Source organism: Aquarana catesbeiana, linkage group LG11, assembly GCF_042186555.1.
Source record: "Aquarana catesbeiana isolate 2022-GZ linkage group LG11, ASM4218655v1, whole genome shotgun sequence".
Classification (NCBI taxonomy): domain Eukaryota; kingdom Metazoa; phylum Chordata; class Amphibia; order Anura; family Ranidae; genus Aquarana; species Aquarana catesbeiana.
The window spans coordinates 283,445,039-283,465,412 of NC_133334.1; the positions used below are offsets into that span (position 1 = coordinate 283,445,039).

At 50.4% G+C, this 20,374-nt stretch overlaps 1 protein-coding gene across 1 annotated transcript in view; it reads left to right on the forward strand.

Annotated features, from left to right (window-relative positions):
- LOC141112875 (blastomere cadherin-like) overlaps positions 1 to 20,374 on the forward strand; it is a gene marked incomplete in the record, with an annotated part of 136,747 nt that overhangs the window by 22,866 nt on the left and 93,507 nt on the right.

Genomic DNA, 20,374 nt, shown 5'->3' on the forward strand with positions numbered 1-20,374 from the left:
CACAGATTTCTCATCTACTTTCAAATAAATGAATATTAAAGGAAATTCTCTTCTTTCTTTTTTTCTTTTTTTTTTTTCTTGTTGATATGAAGACAGAAGAGAAACAAGTTGGTTTTATTTTTTTATAGTAATTCTTTCATGAGCAAAAAAAAAATAAAAAACCTGCTGTCCGGTATAAAGTGAGACAACCCCGACCTTCCTTCCAGAATGAACCGAGAACTGGAGATACTTCAACTTCTAAAATCTGAATTGTACTACAACCCCAATATTCCAGGTCAGCAGGAAAGATTGTCCTCCGGAAACCGATCATCAGGAAAGATTGTCCTCCGGGAACCGATCGTCAGGAAAGATTGTCCTCCGGGAACCGATCGTCAGGAAAGATTGTCCTCCGGGAACCGATCATCAGGAAAGATTGTCCTCCGGGAACCGATCGTTAGGAAAGTCTGTCCTCCGGGAACCGATCGTTAGGAAAGACTGTCCTCCGGAATCCGATCATCAGGAAAGATTGTCCTCCGGGAACCGATCGTCAGGAAAGATTGTCCTCCGGGAACCGATCATCAGGAAAGATTGTCCTCCGGGAACCGATCGTTAGGAAAGTCTGTCCTCCGGGAACCGATCGTTAGGAAAGTCTGTCCTCCGGGAACCGATCGTTAGGAAAGACTGTCCTCCGGGGGACCGATCGTTAGGAAAGATTGTCCTCCGGAAACCGATCGTCAGGAAAGACTGTCCTCCGGGGACCGATCGGCAGGAAAGATTGTCCTCTGGGAACCGATCGTCAGGAAAGATTGTCCTCCGGGAAACGATCGGCAGGAAAGATTGTCCTCCGGGAAACGATCGGCAGGAAAGATTGTCCTCCGGGAAACGATCGGCAGGAAAGATTGTCCTTCGGGAACCGATCATCAGGAAAGATTGTCCTCCGGGAACCGATCATCAGGAAAGATTGTCCTCCGGGAACCGATCATCAGGAAAGATTGTCCCCCGGGAACCGATCATCAGGAAAGATTGTCCTCCGGGAACCGATCGTTAGGAAAGTCTGTCCTCCGGGGACCGATCGTTAGGAAAGATTGTCCTCCGGAAACCGATCGTCAGGAAAGACTGTCCTCCGGGGACCGATCGTTAGGAAAGATTGTCCTCCGGAAACCGATCGTCAGGAAAGACTGTCCTCCGGGGACCGATCGGCAGGAAAGATTGTCCTCTGGGAACCGATCGTCAGGAAAGATTGTCCTCCGGGAAACGATCGGCAGGAAAGATTGTCCTCCGGGAAACGATCGGCAGGAAAGATTGTCCTCCGGGAAACGATCGGCAGGAAAGATTGTCCTCCGGGAACCGATCATCAGGAAAGATTGTCCTCCGGGAACCGATCATCAGGAAAGATTGTCCCCCGGGAACCGATCGTTAGGAAAGTCTGTCCTCCGGGAACCGATCGTTAGGAAAGACTGTCCTCCGGGAACCGATCGTTAGGAAAGACTGTCCTCCGGGGACCGATCGTTAGGAAAGATTGTCCTCCGGGAACCGATCGTTAGGAAAGACTGTCCTCCGGGGACCGATCATCAGGAAAGATTGTCCTCCGGGAACTGATCATCAGGAAAGATTATCCTCCGGAAACCGATCGTCAGGAAAGACTGTCCTCCGGGGACCGATCGGCAGGAAAGATTGTCCTCCAGGAACCGATCGTCAGGAAAGATTGTCCTCCGGGAAACGATCGGCAGGAAAGATTGTCCTCCGGGAAACGATCGGCAGGAAAGATTGTCCTCCGGGAAACGATCGGCAGGAAAGATTGTCCTTCGGGAACCGATCATCAGGAAAGATTGTCCTCCGGGAACCGATCATCAGGAAAGATTGTCCCCCGGGAACCGATCGTCAGGAAAGATTGTCCTCCGGGAACCGATCGTCAGGAAAGATTGTCCTCCGGGAACCGATCGTCAGGAAAGATTGTCCCCCGGGAACCGATCAGCAGGAAAGATTGTCCCCCGGGAACCGATCGGCAGGAAAGATTGTCCTCCGGGAACAAATTTGCAGGAAAGATTGTCCTCCGGGGACCGATCGTCAGGAAAGATTGTCCTCTGGGAACCGATCGTCAGGAAAGATTGTCCTCCGGGAACCGATCAGCAGGAAAGATTGTCCCCCGGGAACCGATCGGCAGGAAAGATTGTCCTCCGGGAACAAATTAGCATGAAAGATTGTCCTCCGGGGACCGATCGTCAGGAAAGATTGTCCTCCGGGAACCGATCGGCAGGAAAGATTGTCCTCCGGTAACCAATCGTAATCGATCAGCAGGCTCCACAAGGAATGAAGATTTGAAACAGATGCAATCGGTATCTCAGACCCTTCACATCATCAAATCCATTTATTTAGTATAGGCAGAGGTAAAAGATCCAGAAGACAAGCAGCTTACGCGTTTCGTCCATCAGGAGGCATTAATAAGCCCGGCTTGTCTTCTGGATTTCTTTCTTCTGCTTATACAAAATAAATGGATTTGATGCTGTGAAGGATCCGCGTTACCATTTCTAATAGATGTACTTCAGCTGCTCATGATCCCGGTAGACTATACTGTGTGTAGTATTGTAATACTTTATTATACTGAACTCTCACCCCCGGCACACCAGCTGAAATCTGAAATCAGAACGGTGGCAGAAGGGGCAGAGAGCAGGGTGACAAATTGCGGTCTGGAATCGTTGTTTTATGCTGGCCGTCAGGGAGAATCGGGTTTAGGCAGCCTTATAATTCATGCATATTTTAGGAGGTGGGGTTGGGGAATGCAGCCTCAGAAAAAAAGAAGTCTCATCATTCAGGTAAATCAGCTGAAGTGCAGATTGGACGTTTTACAGAGCCAAAGACAGGCAACATAAAACACATAAAGATTTGATGTCAGCCAATCCCAGCACTGGAAAACCACCTCTACCTTTGGATCACCTTGGGCCGTAGTCTGCCAAGAGTCGGGGTCTCCCTGCAGCGGGTTTGGCCCGGTGTGCACAGCCTTGGCCAGCAGCCGCTACAAATCAATGACAGGCGCCGTTGTTGTTCTAATGTGACCACACATTATTATTATTATACAGGATTTATTGTATATGGTGCCAACAGTTTACACAGCACTTTACAATGTAAGGGGGGGGGGGGGGGGGCAGTACAATTACAATACAGTCCAATACAGAAGAGAGTAGGGGTAGGGAGTTCCAGAGGATGGGAGAGGTTCTGGAGAAGTCCTGGAGGTGAGCATGGGAGGAGGTGACAAGAGAACTAGAGCAGGAGGTCCCGGGAGGAGCGGAGGGGATAATTTGAGCAAGAACTGCAGAGGAGATTGGTGATGTAGCTGGGGGCGATGTTGTGGATGGCCTTGTATGTTCTGGTTTGTATTTTGAATTTTAGACAGTGGGGTAGGGTTAGCTAGTGAAGAGATTGGTAGAGAGGGGTGGAGGACTCAGAATGGAGGCCAGTGGAGGGATTGGCAGAGAGGGGTGGAGGACACTGAATGGAGACCAGTGGAGGGATTGGTAGAGAGGGATGGAGGACACTGAATGGAGGTCAGTGGAGGGATTGGTAGAGAGGGGTGGAGGACACTGAATGGAGGTCAGTGGAGGGATTGGTAGAGAGGGGTAGAGGACACTGAATGGAGACGAGACCAGTGGAGGGATTGGCAGAGAGGGGTGGAGGACACTGAATGGAGACCAATGTAGGGATTGGCAGAGAGGGGTGGAGGACACTGGATGGAGGTCAGTGGAGGGATTGGTAGAGAGGGGTGTAGGACACTGAATGGAGGTCAGTGGAGAGATTGGTAGAGAGGGGTGGAGGACACTGAATGGAGGTCAGTGGAGGGATTGGCAGAGAGGGGTGGAGGACACTGAATGGAGACCAGTGGAGGGATTGGTAGAGAGGAGTGGAGGACACTGAATGGAGGCCAATGTAGGGATTGGCAGAGAGGGGTGGAGGACACTGGATGGAGATCAGTGGAGGGATTGGTAGAGAGGGGTGGAGGACACTGAATGGAGATCAGTGGAGGGATTGGTAAAGAGGGGTGGAGGACACTGAATGGAAGCCAGTGGAGAGATTGGTAGAGAGGGGTGGAGGACACTGAATGGAGGTCAGTGGAGGGATTGGCAGAGAGGGGTGAAGGACACTGAATGGTGACCAGTGGAGGGATTGGCAGAGAGGAGTGGAGGACACTGAATGGAGACCAGTGGAGGGATTGGTAGAGAGGGGTGGAGGACACTGAATGGAGGCCAATGTAGGGATTGGCAGAGAGGGGTGGAGGACACTGGATGGAGGTCAGTGGAGGGATTGGTAGAGAGGGGTGGAGGACACTGAATGGAGATCAGTGGAGGGATTGGTAAAGAGGGGTGGAGGACACTGAATGGAAGCCAGTGGAAGGATTGGTAGAGAGGGTTGGAGGACACTGGATGGAGGTCAGTGGAGGGATTGGTAGAGAGGGGTGGAGGACACTGAATGGAGACCAGTGGAGGGATTGGTAGAGAGTTGCGGAGGACACTGAATGGAGACCAGTGGAGGGATTGGTAGAGAGGGGTGGAGGACACTGAATGGAGACCAGTGGAGGGATTGGTAGAGAGGGGTGGAGGACACTGAATGGAGACCAGTGGAGGGATTGGCAGAGAGGGGTGGAGGACACCGAATGGAGACCGGTGGAGGGATTGGTAGAGAGGGGTGAAGGACACTGAATGGAGACCGGTGGAGGGATTGGTAGAGAGGGGTGAAGGACACTGAATGGAGACCGGTGGAGGGATTGAAGGAGAGGGGTGAAGGACACTGAATGGAGACCGGTGGAGGGATTGGTAGAGAGGGGTGGAGGACACTGAATGGAGACCGGTGGAGGGATTGGTAGGGAGGGGTGAAGGACACTGAATGGAGACCGGTGGAGGGATTGGTAGAGAGGGGTGGAGGACACTGAATGGAGATAAGTGGAGGGATTGGTAGAGAGGGGTGGAGGACACTGAATGGAGGCCAGTGGAAGGATTGGTAGAGAGGGGTGGAGGACACTGAATGGAGACAAGTGGAGGGATTGGTAGAGAGGGGTGGAGGACACTGAATGGAGACAAGTGGAGGGATTGGTAGAGGGGTGGAGGACACTGAATGGAGACCAGTGGAGGGATTGGCAGAGAGGAGTGGAGGACACTGAATGAAGACCAGTGGAGGGATTGGTAGAGAGGGGTGGAGGACACTGACTGGAGGCCAATGTAGGGATTGGCAGAGAGGGGTGCAGGACACTGGATGGAGGTCAGTGGAGGGATTGGTAGAGAGGGGTGGAGGACACTGAATGGAGATCAGTGGAGGGATTGGTAAAGAGGGGTGGAGGACACTGAATGGAGACCAGTGGAGGGATTGGTAGAGAGTTGCGGAGGACACTGAATGGAGACCAGTGGAGGGATTGGTAGAGAGGGGTGGAGGACACTGAATGGAGACCAGTGGAGGGATTGGTAGAGAGGGGTGGAGGACACTGAATGGAGACCAGTGGAGGGATTGGTAGAGAGTTGCGGAGGACACTGAATGGAGACCAGTGGAGGAGGGATTGGTAGAGAGGGGTGGAGGACACTGAAAGGAGACCAGTGGAGGGATTGGTAGAGAGGGGTGGAGGACACTGAATGGAGACCAGTGGAGGGATTGGTAGAGAGGGGTGGAGGACACTGAATGGAGACCAGTGGAGGGATTGGCAGAGAGGGGTGGAGGACACCGAATGGAGACCGGTGGAGGGATTGGTAGAGAGGGGTGGAGGACACTGAATGGAGACCGGTGGAGGGATTGGTAGAGAGGGGTGAAGGACACTGAATGGAGACCGGTGGAGGGATTGGAGGAGAGGGGTGAAGGACACTGAATGGAGACCGGTGGAGGGATTGGTAGAGAGGGGTGGAGGACACTGAATGGAGACCGGTGGAGGGATTGGTAGAGAGGGGTGAAGGACACTGAATGGAGACCGGTGGAGGGATTGGAGGAGAGGGGTGAAGGACACTGAATGGAGACCGGTGGAGGGATTGGTAGAGAGGGGTGGAGGACACTGAATGGAGACCGGTGGAGGGATTGGTAGAGAGGGGTGAAGGACACTGAATGGAGACCAGTGGAGGGATTGGTAGAGAGGGGTGGAGGACACTGAATGGAAGCCAGTGGAGGGATTGGCAGAGAGGGGTGGAGGACACTGAATGGAGAAAAGTGGAGGGATTGGTAGAGAGGGGTGGAGGACACTGAATGGAGGCCAGTGGAAGGATTGGTAGAGAGGGGTGGAGGACACTGAATGGAGACAAGTGGAGGGATTGGCAGAGAGGGGTGGAGGACACTGAATGGAGACCAGTGGAGGGATTGGTAGAGAGGGGTGGAGGACACTGAATGGAGACAAGTGGAGGGATTGGTAGAGAGGGGTGGAGGACACTGAATGGAGACCAGTGGAGGGATTGGTAGAGGGGTGGAGGACACTGAATGGAGACCAGTGGAGGGATTGGCAGAGAGGGGTGGAGGACACTGAATGGAGACCAGTGGAGGGATTGGCAGAGAGGGGTGGAGGACACTGAATGGATGAATGGAGGTCAGTGAAGGGATTGGCAGAGACAAGTTTTTTCTCCTCTTTCTTTAAAGCGGGGTTCCACCCAAATTTTGAACAATATCTGTATGTATTCTCTTCCTTGCCTAGATGCTGACATGCCGTTTAAAAAAATTTAAATTCGTGGTAATTACCTTTTATTTTTCTATTCTTCTTTGCACTTCTTGGTTCTCCTCCCGTGGGAGTAGGCGTGTTTCTAGCCTCTCCCAGACTCCTGGGAGCTAGTCTCAGGCTTCCCAGGATGCCACTGAGCATGTGCGGGAATGAGCGGTGAATGCTGGGAGCACAGCATTCACCGCATCCAGGAAATAAATGCTTGTGGGCTTCAAATGATTTCCGATGAAATCTGACACAGGCGGACATATTACACACAATATGTGAGTATGTAATGCTGAGAAGAAAAGTTTGTGAATGAACTAAAAAAAAAAAAAACGATAGATAGGTGGACCCCCGCTTTAATTCTGCATTCACACCTGAGTGTTTCAAGAAAAAAGTAGCACCGTGGTGTACGGCCATTTTTACCACATTTGTACTCTTCCTGGAAATCCCCCGATAACCCTGTACTGTATATTAGGACTTCCTGCTGTTGGTTTGATTGGAATAAGCAAAGTAGAAAAGAGTCTCCTAACTTGCTGCTCCCCCTTATTTTCTCATGCACCCCTCTAATGATCACTCTGTGCAAAGCTCCAACCAATCAGACTTACACATGGCCATGAACTCCTCCCCTGCCTCCATGTGACAGTGCTGAGCCAATCAAGAGGCACCAGTCCTGTCACATGGGAGAGGGGGGGTACTATGCTTAGATGTACCTGGAAGTACTGAGGATTTCCTTCTACTCCTGGTGAAGGGAAAGGTGTTGAGGGGACTATATACTGGGGGAGTAGTGAAGGGACCCTCTTACTTTGTACAGTGCATCTGGAAAGTATTCTCAGCACTGCCATCAGTGACCATCGGGGTTCTTGGTCACCTCCCTGACTAAGGCCCTTCTCCCCCGATCGCTCAGTTTGGCCGGGTGGCCCTCTCTAGGAAGAGTCCTGGTGGTTCCAAACTTCTTCCATTTACAGATGATGGAGGCCACTGTGCTCATTGGGACCTTCAATTCTGCAGAAGTGTTTTTGTACCCTTCCCCCGATCTGTGCCTCCATACAATCCTGTCTCCGAGGTCTACAGACAATTCCTTGGACTTCATAGCTTGGTTTGTGCTCTGACATGCACTGTTACCTGGAGGAAGAAAAATGCTGACCCTAAGAACATCATCCCTACAGTCACATCATCCCTACAGTCACACCATCCCTACAGTCACATCATCCCTACAGTCACACATCATCCCTACAGTCACACATCATCCCTACAGTCACACATCATCCCTACAGTCACACACCATCCCTACAGTCACACATCATCCCTACAGTCACACATCATCCCTACAGTCACATCATCCCTACAGTCACACACCATCCCTACAGTCACACCATCCCTACAGTCACACCATCCCTACAGTCACATCATCCCTACAGTCACACACCATCCCTACAGTCACATCATCCCTACAGTCACATCATCCCTACAGTCACACCATCCCTACAGTCACACCATCCCTACAGTCACATCATCCCTACAGTCACATCATCCCTACAGTCACACCATCCCTACAGTCACACATCATCCCTACAGTCACATCATCCCTACAGTCACACACCATCCCTACAGTCACATCATCCCTACAGTCACACATCATCCCTACAGTCACACATCATCCCTACAGTCACACATCATCCCTACAGTCACATCATCCCTACAGTCACACACCATCCCTACAGTCACACATCATCCCTACAGTCACACATCATCCCTACAGTCACACCATCCCTACAGTCACATCATCCCTACAGTCACACATCATCCCTACAGTCACACATCATCCCTACAGTCACATCATCCCTACAGTCACACATCATCCCTACAGTCACACCATCCCTACAGTCACACATCATCCCTACAGTCACACATCATCCCTACAGTCACACACCATCCCTACAGTCACATCATCCCTACAGTCACACATCATCCCTACAGTCACACATCATCCCTACAGTCACACACCATCCCTACATTCACACACCATCCCTACAGTCACATCATCCCTACAGTCACACACCATCCCTACAGTCACATCATCCCTACAGTCACACATCATCCCTACAGTCACACACGGAGGTGGAAACATGATGATTTGGGGTGTTTCTCTGATAAAGGTTCAGGCCGACTTTGCCACATTGAGGGTCCAATGGACGGGGCCATGTATTGTAAGATCTTGGAGGAGAACCTTCTTCCCTCATCCAGAACACTGAAGATGGGTCATGGATGGGTCTTCCAGCATGACAAAGACCCAAAACATATCGCCAAGGCAACAAAGGAGGGGCTCCAGAAGAAGCACATGAAGGTCATGGAGTGGCCTATCCAGTCTCCAAACTTTAATCCTATAGAAAATGTATGGAGGAGCTGATACTTTGAGTTGCCAAGAGACCTTCAGGATTTAGAAAAGATCTGTAAAGAAGACAAAATCCCTCCTGAGATGTGTGGAAACTGATCACCACCTACAAGAAACGTCTGACCTCTGTGATCTCCAACAAGGGTTTCTCCACCAACTACTAAGGGGATCAAATACTTATTTTACTCCATTTATAACATTTGTATTGTGTGATTTTTCTGGATTTTTGGTTGATATTCTGTCTCTATCATATAAAATACACCTATGATAAAAATTATAGACCCTTCATTTCTATGTAAGTGGGCAAAACTTACACAATCTGCAGGGGAGACGATCGTTATCCCCCCCCCCCCCCCCCCGCTGTATATATGTGCAAAAAGGTATTCGCCCATGGAGAGAAGACAAAGAAAAAAAAAGGGCTGGGAAAGGAAACAGGAATAATCAGGAGAATGAGAAAAGAAAAGGAAAACATGGAAGAGAGAGAGATGGGAATGACAAGAGGGAGGGAAGGAAAGGGAAGAAGAGGGGGGGAAGGGAAGAAAAGGAAGGGAAGAAGAGGGGGGAAGGGAAGGGAAAAAGAGGGATGGAGGGGAAGGGAGAGAGAGGGAGGAAAGGGAAGAAGAGGGGGGAAGGGAAAAAAAAGGGAGGGAAGGGAAGGAGAAGAAGGGAAGGGAAGTGAAGAAGAGTGGGGAAGGGAAGAAGAGGGGGAGGGAAGGGAGGGAGGGAAGGGAAGACGAGGGAGAGGGGGGAGGGAAGAAGAGGGAGGGAAGGGAAGACGAGGGGGGAAAGGGAGGGAGAGGGGGGAGGGAGGGAAGAAGAGGGGGGGAAGGGAAGGAGGGGGGGGGAGGGAAGAAGAGGGGGGAAGGGAAGAAGAGAGGAGGAAGGGAAGAAGAGGGAGGGAAGGGAAGGAAGGAGAGGGGGAAGGGAAGAAGAGGGAGGGCACTGGTGGGCTGCATTTGATGGGCGCTGGTGAGGCGGCATTGATGGGCGCTGGTGAGGCTACATTGATGGGCGCTGGTGAGGGGGCATTGATGGGCGCTGGTGGGCTGCATTGATGGGCACTGGCGAGGCTGCATTGATGGGCACTGGTGAGGCTGCATTGATGGGCACTGATGAGGCTGCCTTGATGGGTGCTGGTGGGCTGCTTTGATGGGCGCTGGTGAGGCTGCATTAATGGGCGCTGATGAGGCTGCCTTGATGGGTGCTGGTGGGCTGCATTGATAGGCGCTGGTGGGCTGCATTGACAGGCGCTGGTGAGGCTGCATTGATGGGTGCTGGTGAGGCTGCATTGATGGGCGCTGGTGAGGCTGCATTGACAAGCGCTGGTGAGGCTGCATTGATGGGCGCTGGTGAGGCTGCATTGATGGGCGCTGGTGAGGCTGCATTGATGAGCGCTGATGAGGCTGCCTTGATGGGTGCTGGTGAGGCTGCATTGATGAGCGCTGATGAGGCTGCCTTGATGGGTGCTGGTGGGCTGCAATTTTGGAAAAAAAAAAATTTTTTACTTTCTGCTACAAAACATCCAATAAAAAAAATGTAAAAAATCAAATTTCTAATTTGTTCCAATATGTATTCTGCTTCATATTTTAGGTCAAAAAATACCAATAAGCGCATATTGATTGGTTTGCACGAATGTTATAATGTCTACAAACTATGGAATAGATTTATGAAATTTTTATTTCTATTTTTTTTTTACTAGTAATGGCGGCGATCAGTGATTTTTTGCGAGACTGCGATATTGCGACGGACAAATCGGACACTAAGTGATACTACACTGGCAGGGAAGGGGTTAACATCAGGGGCGATCAAAGGGTTAAGTGTGCTCCTCAGGAGTGTTTTCTAACTGTGTGGGGGATGGGCTGACTGGAAGAGGAGAGAGATCTGTGTTCCTGATTAGCAGAAACACAGATCTCACTCTTCCTCTGTGACAGACCGTTCTGCTTTTCCTAGGAATGACTGTGGGTGGCCAGCGGCCCATCACAGCCTCCGGACCCGCTGATTGGCTCGTGCCCCAGACCTAGGAAGAGGAAACAGCGTACAGGTACGTTGTTTTGTACAGCCGGGCTGCCCTGCCGTAGTATATATACGATAGCCACTGCCGGCCACGCACATCGGCACCCACGCAGTGCAGCGGGCGCATGTCTGCTATTTCGTTTAACCGACATACAGCTACAACGGTTCGCAGGATCGTGTCGACCTGACGCAGTATAATGACGGCAACTGGTCGGCAAGTGGTTACAGAGGTGTTCTGCCTGGGAAAAAAAATTCTGTAGCTGCTGACTTTTAATATATGGACACTTACCTGTCCAGAGAGCCCGTGATGTTGGCACCCCAGCCAATCTTTGGATCGTCTGTCAGGATGCAGCCGCAGCCATTCATAGAAAGGGAACCCGGCAGTGAAGCCTGGTCTCCATCCATCCACCTATGTCTCCATCCACCCATATCTCCATCCATCCACCCACCCATGTCTCCATCCATCCATCCACCCATGTCTTCATCCATCCACCCATGTCTCCATCCATCCATCCATGTCTTCATCCATCCACCCATGTCTCCATTCATCCACCCATGTCTCCATCCATCCATCTACCCATGTCTCCATCCATCCATCCACTCATGTCTCCATCCATCCATCCATCCATGTCTTCATCCATCCACCCATGTCTCCATCCATCCATCCATCCATGTCTTCATCCATCCACCCATGTCTCCATTCATCCACCCATGTCTCCATCCATCCATCCACGTCTTTATCCATCCACCCATGTCTCCATCCATCCATCCACCCATGTCTTTATCCATCCACCCATGTCTCCATCCATCCATCCACCCATGTCTTCATCCATCCACCCATGTCTCCATCCATCCATCCACCCATGTCTTCATCCATCCACCCATGTCTCCATTCATCCACCCATGTCTCCATCCATCCACCCATGTCTTCATCCACCCATGTCTCCATCCATCTATCCATGTCTCCATCCATCCATCCATGTCTCCATCCATCCATCCACCCATATCTCCATCCATCCACCCATGTCTCCATTCATCCACCCATGTCTTCATCCATCCACCCATGTCTCCATCCATCCATCCACCCATGTCTTCATCCATCCACCCATGTCTCCATTCATCCACCCATGTCTCCATCCATCCACCCATGTCTCCATCCATCCACCCATGTCTTCATCCACCCATGTCTCCATCCATCTATCCATGTCTCCATCCATCCATCCATGTCTCCATCCATCCACCTATTTCTCCATCCATCCATGTCTCCATTCATCCATCCATGTCTCCATCCATCCATCCATGTCTCCATCCATCCATCCATCTATCCATCCATCCATCCATGTCTCCATCGATCCTCTCATGTCTTTATCCATCAACCCATGTGTCCATCTATCCATCCATCCATCCATCCATGTCTTTATCCATCAACCCATGTCTCCATCCATCCACCTATGTCTCCATCCACCCATATCTCCATCCATCCACCCATGTCTCCATCCATCCATCCACCCATGTCTCCATCCATCCACTCATGTCTCCATCCATCCATCCATCCATCCACCCATGTCTTCATCCACCCATGTCTCCATCCATCAACCCATGTCTCCATCCATCTATCCATGTCTCCATCCATCCATCCATCCATCCATCCATCCACCCATGTCTCCATCCATCCACCCATGTCTCCATCCATCCATCCACGTCTTCATCCACCCATCCACCCATGTCTCCATCCATCAACCCATGTCTCCATCCATTTATCCATGTCTCCATCCATCCATCCATCCATCCATGTCTCCATCCATCAACCCATGTCTCCATCCATCTATCCATGTCTCCATCCATCCATCCATGTCTCCATCCATCCACCCATTTCTCCATCCATCCATGTCTCCATTCATCCATCCATGTCTCCATCCATCCATCCATCCATCCATGTCTCCATCCACCCATGTCTTTATCCATCAACCCATGTCTCTATCCATCCACCCATGTCTCCATCCATCCATGTCTCCATACATCCATGTCTTCATCCATCCATTTCTCCATCCATCCATGTCTCCATCCACCCATTTCTCTATCCATCCATGTCTCCATCCATCCATCCATGTCTCCATCCATCCATGTCTCCATCCATCCATCCATGTCTTTATCCATCCACCCATGTCTCCATCCATCCATGTCTCCATTCATCCACCCATGTCTCCATCCATCCATGTCTCCATCCATCCACCCATTTCTCCATCCATCCATGTCTCTATCCATCCATCCATGTCTCAATCCATCCACCCATGTCTCCATCCATCCATCCATCCACCCATGTCTCCATCCATCCATGTCTCCATCCATTCATGTCTCCATCCATCCATCTATGTCTCCATCCATCCATCCATCCATCCATCCATCCATCCATGTCTCCATCCCTCCATCCATCCACCCATGTCTTTATCTATCAACCCATGTCTCCATGCATCCATCCATGTCTCCATCCATCCATCCATCCATCCATGTCTCCATCCGACGTACAGCTACAACGGTTCGCAGGATCGTGTCGACCTGACGCAGTATAATGACGGCAACTGGTCGGCAAGTGGTTACAGAGGTGTTCTGCCTGGGAAAAAAAATTCTGTAGCTGCTGACTTTTAATATATGGACACTTACCTGTCCAGAGAGCCCGTGATGTTGGCACCCCAGCCAATCTTTGGATCGGCTGTCAGGATGCAGCCGCAGCCATTCATAGAAAGGGAACCCGGCAGTGAAGCCTGGTCTCCATCCATCCACCTATGTCTCCATCCACCCATATCTCCATCCATCCACCCATGTCTCCATCCATCCATCCACCCATGTCTTCATCCATCCACCCATGTCTCCATCCATCCATCCACCCATGTCTTCATCCATCCACCCATGTCTCCATCTATCCACCCATGTCTCCATCCATCCATCTACCCATGTCTCCATCCATCCATCCACTCATGTCTTTATCCATCCACCCATGTCTCCATTCATCCACCCATGTCTCCATCCATCCATCTACCCATGTCTCCATCCATCCATCCACCCATGTCTTTATCCATCCACCCATGTCTCCATTCATCCACCCATGTCTCCATCCATCCACCCATGTCTCCATCCATCCACCCATGTCTCCATCCATCCACCCATGTCTTCATCCACCCATGTCTCCATCCATCTATCCATGTCTCCATCCATCCATCCATGTCTCCATCCATCCATCCATCCACCCATATCTCCATCCATCCACCCATGTCTCCATCCATCCATCCACCCATGTCTTCATCCATCCACCCATGTCTCCATCCATCCACCCATGTCTTCATCCATCCACCCATGTCTCCATTCATCCACCCATGTCTCCATCCATCCACCCATGTCTCCATCCATCCACCCATGTCTCCATCCATCCACCCATGTCTTCATCCACCCATGTCTCCATCCATCTATCCATGTCTCCATCCATCCATCCATGTCTCCATCCATCCACCCATTTCTCCATCCATCCATGTCTCCATTCATCCATCCATGTCTCCATTCATCCATCCATGTCTCCATCCATCCATCCATCTATCCATGTTTCCATCGATCCTCTCATGTCTTTATCCATCAACCCATGTCTCCATCCATCCATGTCTTTATCCATCAACCCATGTCTCCATCCATCCACCTATGTCTCCATCCACCCATATCTCCATCCATCCACCCATGTCTCCATCCATCCATCCACCCATGTCTCCATCCATTCACTCATGTCTCCATCCATCCACCCATGTCTTCATCCACCCATGTCTCCATCCATCAACCCATGTCTCCATCCATCTATCCATGTCTCCATCCATCCATCCATGCATCCATCCATCCATTCACCCATGTCTCCATCCATCCACCCATGTCTCCATCCATCCATCCATGTCTTCATCCACCCATCCACCCATGTCTCCATCCATCAACCCATGTCTCCATCCATCAACCCATGTCTCCATCCATCTATCCATGTCTCCATCCATCCATCCATCCATCCATGTCTCTATCCATCAACCCATGTCTCCATCCATCTATCCATGTCTCCATCCATCCATGTCTCCATACATCCATGTCTTCATCCATCCATTTCTCCATCCATCCATGTCTCCATCCACCCATTTCTCTATCCATCCATGTCTCCATCCATCCATCCATGTCTCCATCCATCCATCCATGTCTCCATCCATCCATGTCTCCATCCATCCATCCATGTCTTTATCCATCCACCCATGTCTCCATCCATCCATGTCTCCATTCATCCACCCATGTCTCCATCCATCCATGTCTCCATCCATCCACCCATTTCTCCATCCATCCATGTCTCTATCCATCCATCCATGTCTCAATCCATCCACCCATGTCTCCATCCATCCATCCACCCATGTCTCCATCCATCCATGTCTCCATCCATTCATGTCTCCATCCATCCATCTATGTCTCCATCCATCCATCCATCCATCCATCCATGTCTCCATCCCTCCATCCATCCACCCATGTCTTTATCTATCAACCCATGTCTCCATGCATCCATCCATGTCTCCATCCATCCATCCATCCATCCATCCATGTCTCCATCCGACGTACAGCTACAACGGTTCGCAGGATCGTGTCGACCTGACGCAGTATAATGACGGCAACTGGTCGGCAAGTGGTTACAGAGGTGTTCTGCCTAGGAAAAAAAATTCTGTAGCTGCTGACTTTTAATATATGGACACTTACCTGTCCAGAGAGCCCGTGATGTTGGCACCCCAGCCAATCTTTGGATCGGCTGTCAGGATGCAGCCGCAGCCATTCATAGAAAGGGAACCCGGCAGTGAAGCCTGGTCTCCATCCATCCACCTATGTCTCCATCCACCCATATCTCCATCCATCCACCCATGTCTCCATCCATCCATCCACCCATGTCTTCATCCATCCACCCATGTCTCCATCCATCCATCCACCCATGTCTTCATCCATCCACCCATGTCTCCATCTATCCATCCACCCATGTCTTTATCCATCCACCCATGTCTCCATTCATCCACCCATGTCTCCATCCATCCACCCATGTCTCCATCCATCCACCCATGTCTCCATCCATCCACCCATGTCTTCATCCACCCATGTCTCCATCCATCTATCCATGTCTCCATCCATCCATCCATGTCTCCATCCATCCATCCATCCATCCACCCATATCTCCATCCATCCACCCATGTCTCCATCCATCTATCCACCCATGTCTTCATCCATCCACCCATGTCTCCATCCATCCACCCATGTCTTCATCCATCCACCCATGTCTCCATTCATCCACCCATGTCTCCATCCATCCACCCATGTCTCCATCCATCCACCCATGTCTCCATCCATCCACCCATGTCTTCATCCACCCATGTCTCCATCCATCTATCCATGTCTCCATCCATCCATCCATGTCTCCATCCATCCACCCATTTCTCCATCCATCCATGTCTCCATTCATCCATCCATGTCTCCATTCATCCATCCATGTCTCCATCCATCCATCTATCCATGTCTCCATCGATCCTCTCATGTCTTTATCCATCAACCCATGTCTCCATCCATCCATGTCTTTATCCATCAACCCATGTCTCCATCCATCCACCTATGTCTCCATCCACCCATATCTCCATCCATCCACCCATGTCTCCATCCATCCATCCACCCATGTCTCCATCCATCCACTCATGTCTCCATCCATCCACCCATGTCTTCATCCACCCATGTCTCCATCCATCAACCCATGTCTCCATCCATCTATCCATGTCTCCATCCATCCATCCATGCATCCATCCATCCATTCACCCATGTCTCCATCCATCCACCCATGTCTCCATCCATCCATCCATGTCTTCATCCACCCATCCACCCATGTCTCCATCCATCAACCCATGTCTCCATCCATCAACCCATGTCTCCATCCATCTATCCATGTCTCCATCCATCCATCCATCCATCCATCCATGTCTCTATCCATCAACCCATGTCTCCATCCATCTATCCATGTCTCCATCCATCCATCCATGTCTCCATCCATCCACCCATTTCTCCATCCATCCATGTCTCCATTCATCCATCCATGTCTCCATCCATCCATCCATCCATCCATGTCTCCATCCATGTCTCCATCCATCCACCCATGTCTTTATCCATCAACCCATGTCTCCATCCATCCACCCATGTCTCCATCCATCCATGTCTCCATCCATCCATGTCTTCATCCATCCATTTCTCCATCCATCCATGTCTCCATCCATCCACCCATTTCTCCATCCATCCATGTCTCCATCCATCCATCAATGTCTCCATCCATCCATGTCTCCATCCATCCATCCATCCATCCATCCATCCATCCATCCATCCATGTCTCCATCCATCCACCCATGTCTTTATCCATCCACCCATGTCTCCATCCATCCATGTCTCCATTCATCCACCCATGTCTCCATCCATCCATGTCTCAATCCATCCACCCATGTCTCTATCCATCCATGTCTCCATCCATTCATGTCTCCATCCATCCATCTATGTCTCCATCCATCCATCCTTCTATCCATCCATCCATGTCTCCATCCCTCCATCCATCCACCCATGTCTTTATCTATCAACCCATGTCTCCATGCATCCATCCATGTCTCCATCCATCCATCCATCCATGTCTCCATCCATCAATCTATCCATGTCTCCATCCATCCATCCATGTCTCCATCCATCCACCCATTTCTCCATCCATCCATGTCTCCATCCATCCATGTCTCCATCCATGTCTTCATCTATCCATCCATCCACCCATGTCTCCATCCATCCATCCACCCATGTCTCCATCCACCCATATCTCCATCCATGTCTCCATCCATGTCTCCATCCATCCATGTCTCCATCCATCCATCCATCCACCCATGTCTCCATCCATCCACTCATGTCTCCATCCATCCATCCATCCACCCATGTCTTCATCCACCCATCCACCCATGTCTCCATCCATCAACCCATGTCTCCATCCATCTATCCATGTCTCCATCCATCCATCCACCCATGTATCCATCCATCCACCCATGTCTCCATCCATCCATCCACCCATGTCTTCATCCACCCATGTCTCCATCCATCAACCCATGTCTCCATCCATCTATCCATGTCTCTATCCATCCATCCATGTCTCCATCCATCCACCCATTTCTCAATCCATCCATGTCTCCATCCATCCATCCATGTCTCCACCCATGTATTTATCCATCAACCTATGTCTCCATCCTTCCATGTCTCCATCCATCCATCTATCCATGTCTTCTTCCATCCAATTCTCCATCCATCCATGTCTCCATCCATCTATCCATGTCTTCATCCATCCATTTCTCCAGCCATCCATGTCTCCATCCATCCACCCATGTCTCCATCCATCCATCCACCCATGTCTTCATCTACCCATCCACCCATGTCTCCATCCATCCATCCATGTCTCCATCCATCTATCCATGTCACCATCCATCCATCCATGTCTCCATCCATCCACCCATTTCTCCATCCATCCATGTCTCCATTCATCCATCCATGTCTCCATCCATCCATCCATCCATTGATCCATCCATGTCTCCACCCATGTCTTTATCCATCAACCTATGTCTCCATCCATCCACCCATGTCTCCATCCATCCATGTCTCCATCCATCCATGTCTTCATCCATCCATTTCTCCATCCATCCATGTCTCCATCCATCTATCCATGTTTTCATCCATCCATTTCTCCATCCATCCATGTCTCCATCCATCCACCCATTTCTCCATCCATCCATGTCTCCATCCATCCATCCATCCATCCATCCATGTCTCCATCCATCAATCCATGTCTCCATCCATCCATCTATCCATGTCTCCATCCATCCATGTCTCCATCCATCCACCCATGTCTCCATCCATCCATGTCTCCATCCATCCACCCATTTCTCCATCCATCCATGTCTCTATCCATCCATGTCTCCATCCATCCATGTCTCAATCCATCCACCCATGTCTCCATCCATCCACCCATGTCTCCATCCATCCATGTCTCCATCCATTCATGTCTCCATCCATCCATCCATCCATCCATCCATCCATCTATGTCTCCATCCATCCATCCATCCATCCATCCATCCATGTCTCCATCCATCCATCCACCCATGTCTTTATCTATCAACCCATGTCTCCATCCACCCATGTCTCCATCCATCCATCCATCCATCCATGTCTCCATCCATCCATCCATGTCTCCATCCATCCATCTATCCATGTCTCCATCCATCCATCCATGTCTCCATCCATCCATCCATCCATTTCTCCATCCATCCATGTCTCCATCCATCCATGTCTACTTCTATCCATCCTCCCATGTCTCCATCCATCCATCCATCTACCCATGTCTCCATCCATCCATATCTCCATCCATTCATCCATGTCTCCATCCATCCATCCATGTCTCCATCCATCCATTCATGTCTTTATCTATCAACCCATTTCTCCATCCATCCATCCATCCATGTCTCCACCCATCCTTCCACATCTCCATCCATGTTTCCATCAATCCTTCCACATCTCCATCCATCCATGTCTCCATCCACCCTTCCACGTCTCCATCCATCCATCAATGTCTCCATCCATCCATCCATCCATCCATGTCTCCATCCATCCATGTCTCCATCCATCCATCCACGTCTCCATCCATCCATCCATCCATGTCTCCATCCACCCATCAATGTCTCCATCCACCCATCAATGTCTCCATCCACCCTTCCACGTCTCCATCCATCCATCATTGCCTCCATCCATCCATATATGTCTCCATCCATCCATGTCTCCATCCATGTCTCCATCCATCCATCCATGTTTCCATCCATCCATCCACGTCTCCATCCATCCATCCATGTCTCCATCCATCCATCCATCCATGTCTCCATCCATCCATCAATGTCTCCATCCATGTCTTCATACATCCATCTATCTCTCCATTCATCCATGTCTCCATCCATCCATGTCTCTATCCATCCATGTCTCCATCCATCCATGTCTCAGTCTATCCATCCATCCATGTCTTCATCCATCCATGTCTCCATCTATCCATCCATCCATCCATGTCTCAATCCATCCATGTCTCCATCTATACATCCATCCATGTGTCCATGTTCTATTTTGTTAAGAAATCATGTTAACCCCCCCCCCCCCTAGCATTTCTGGCCATGGCCATTTTGAGTAAGGGCAGATGATTCATGTAGCATTCACCCCCTGGAAACCATCTGCCCCTAGCTCAG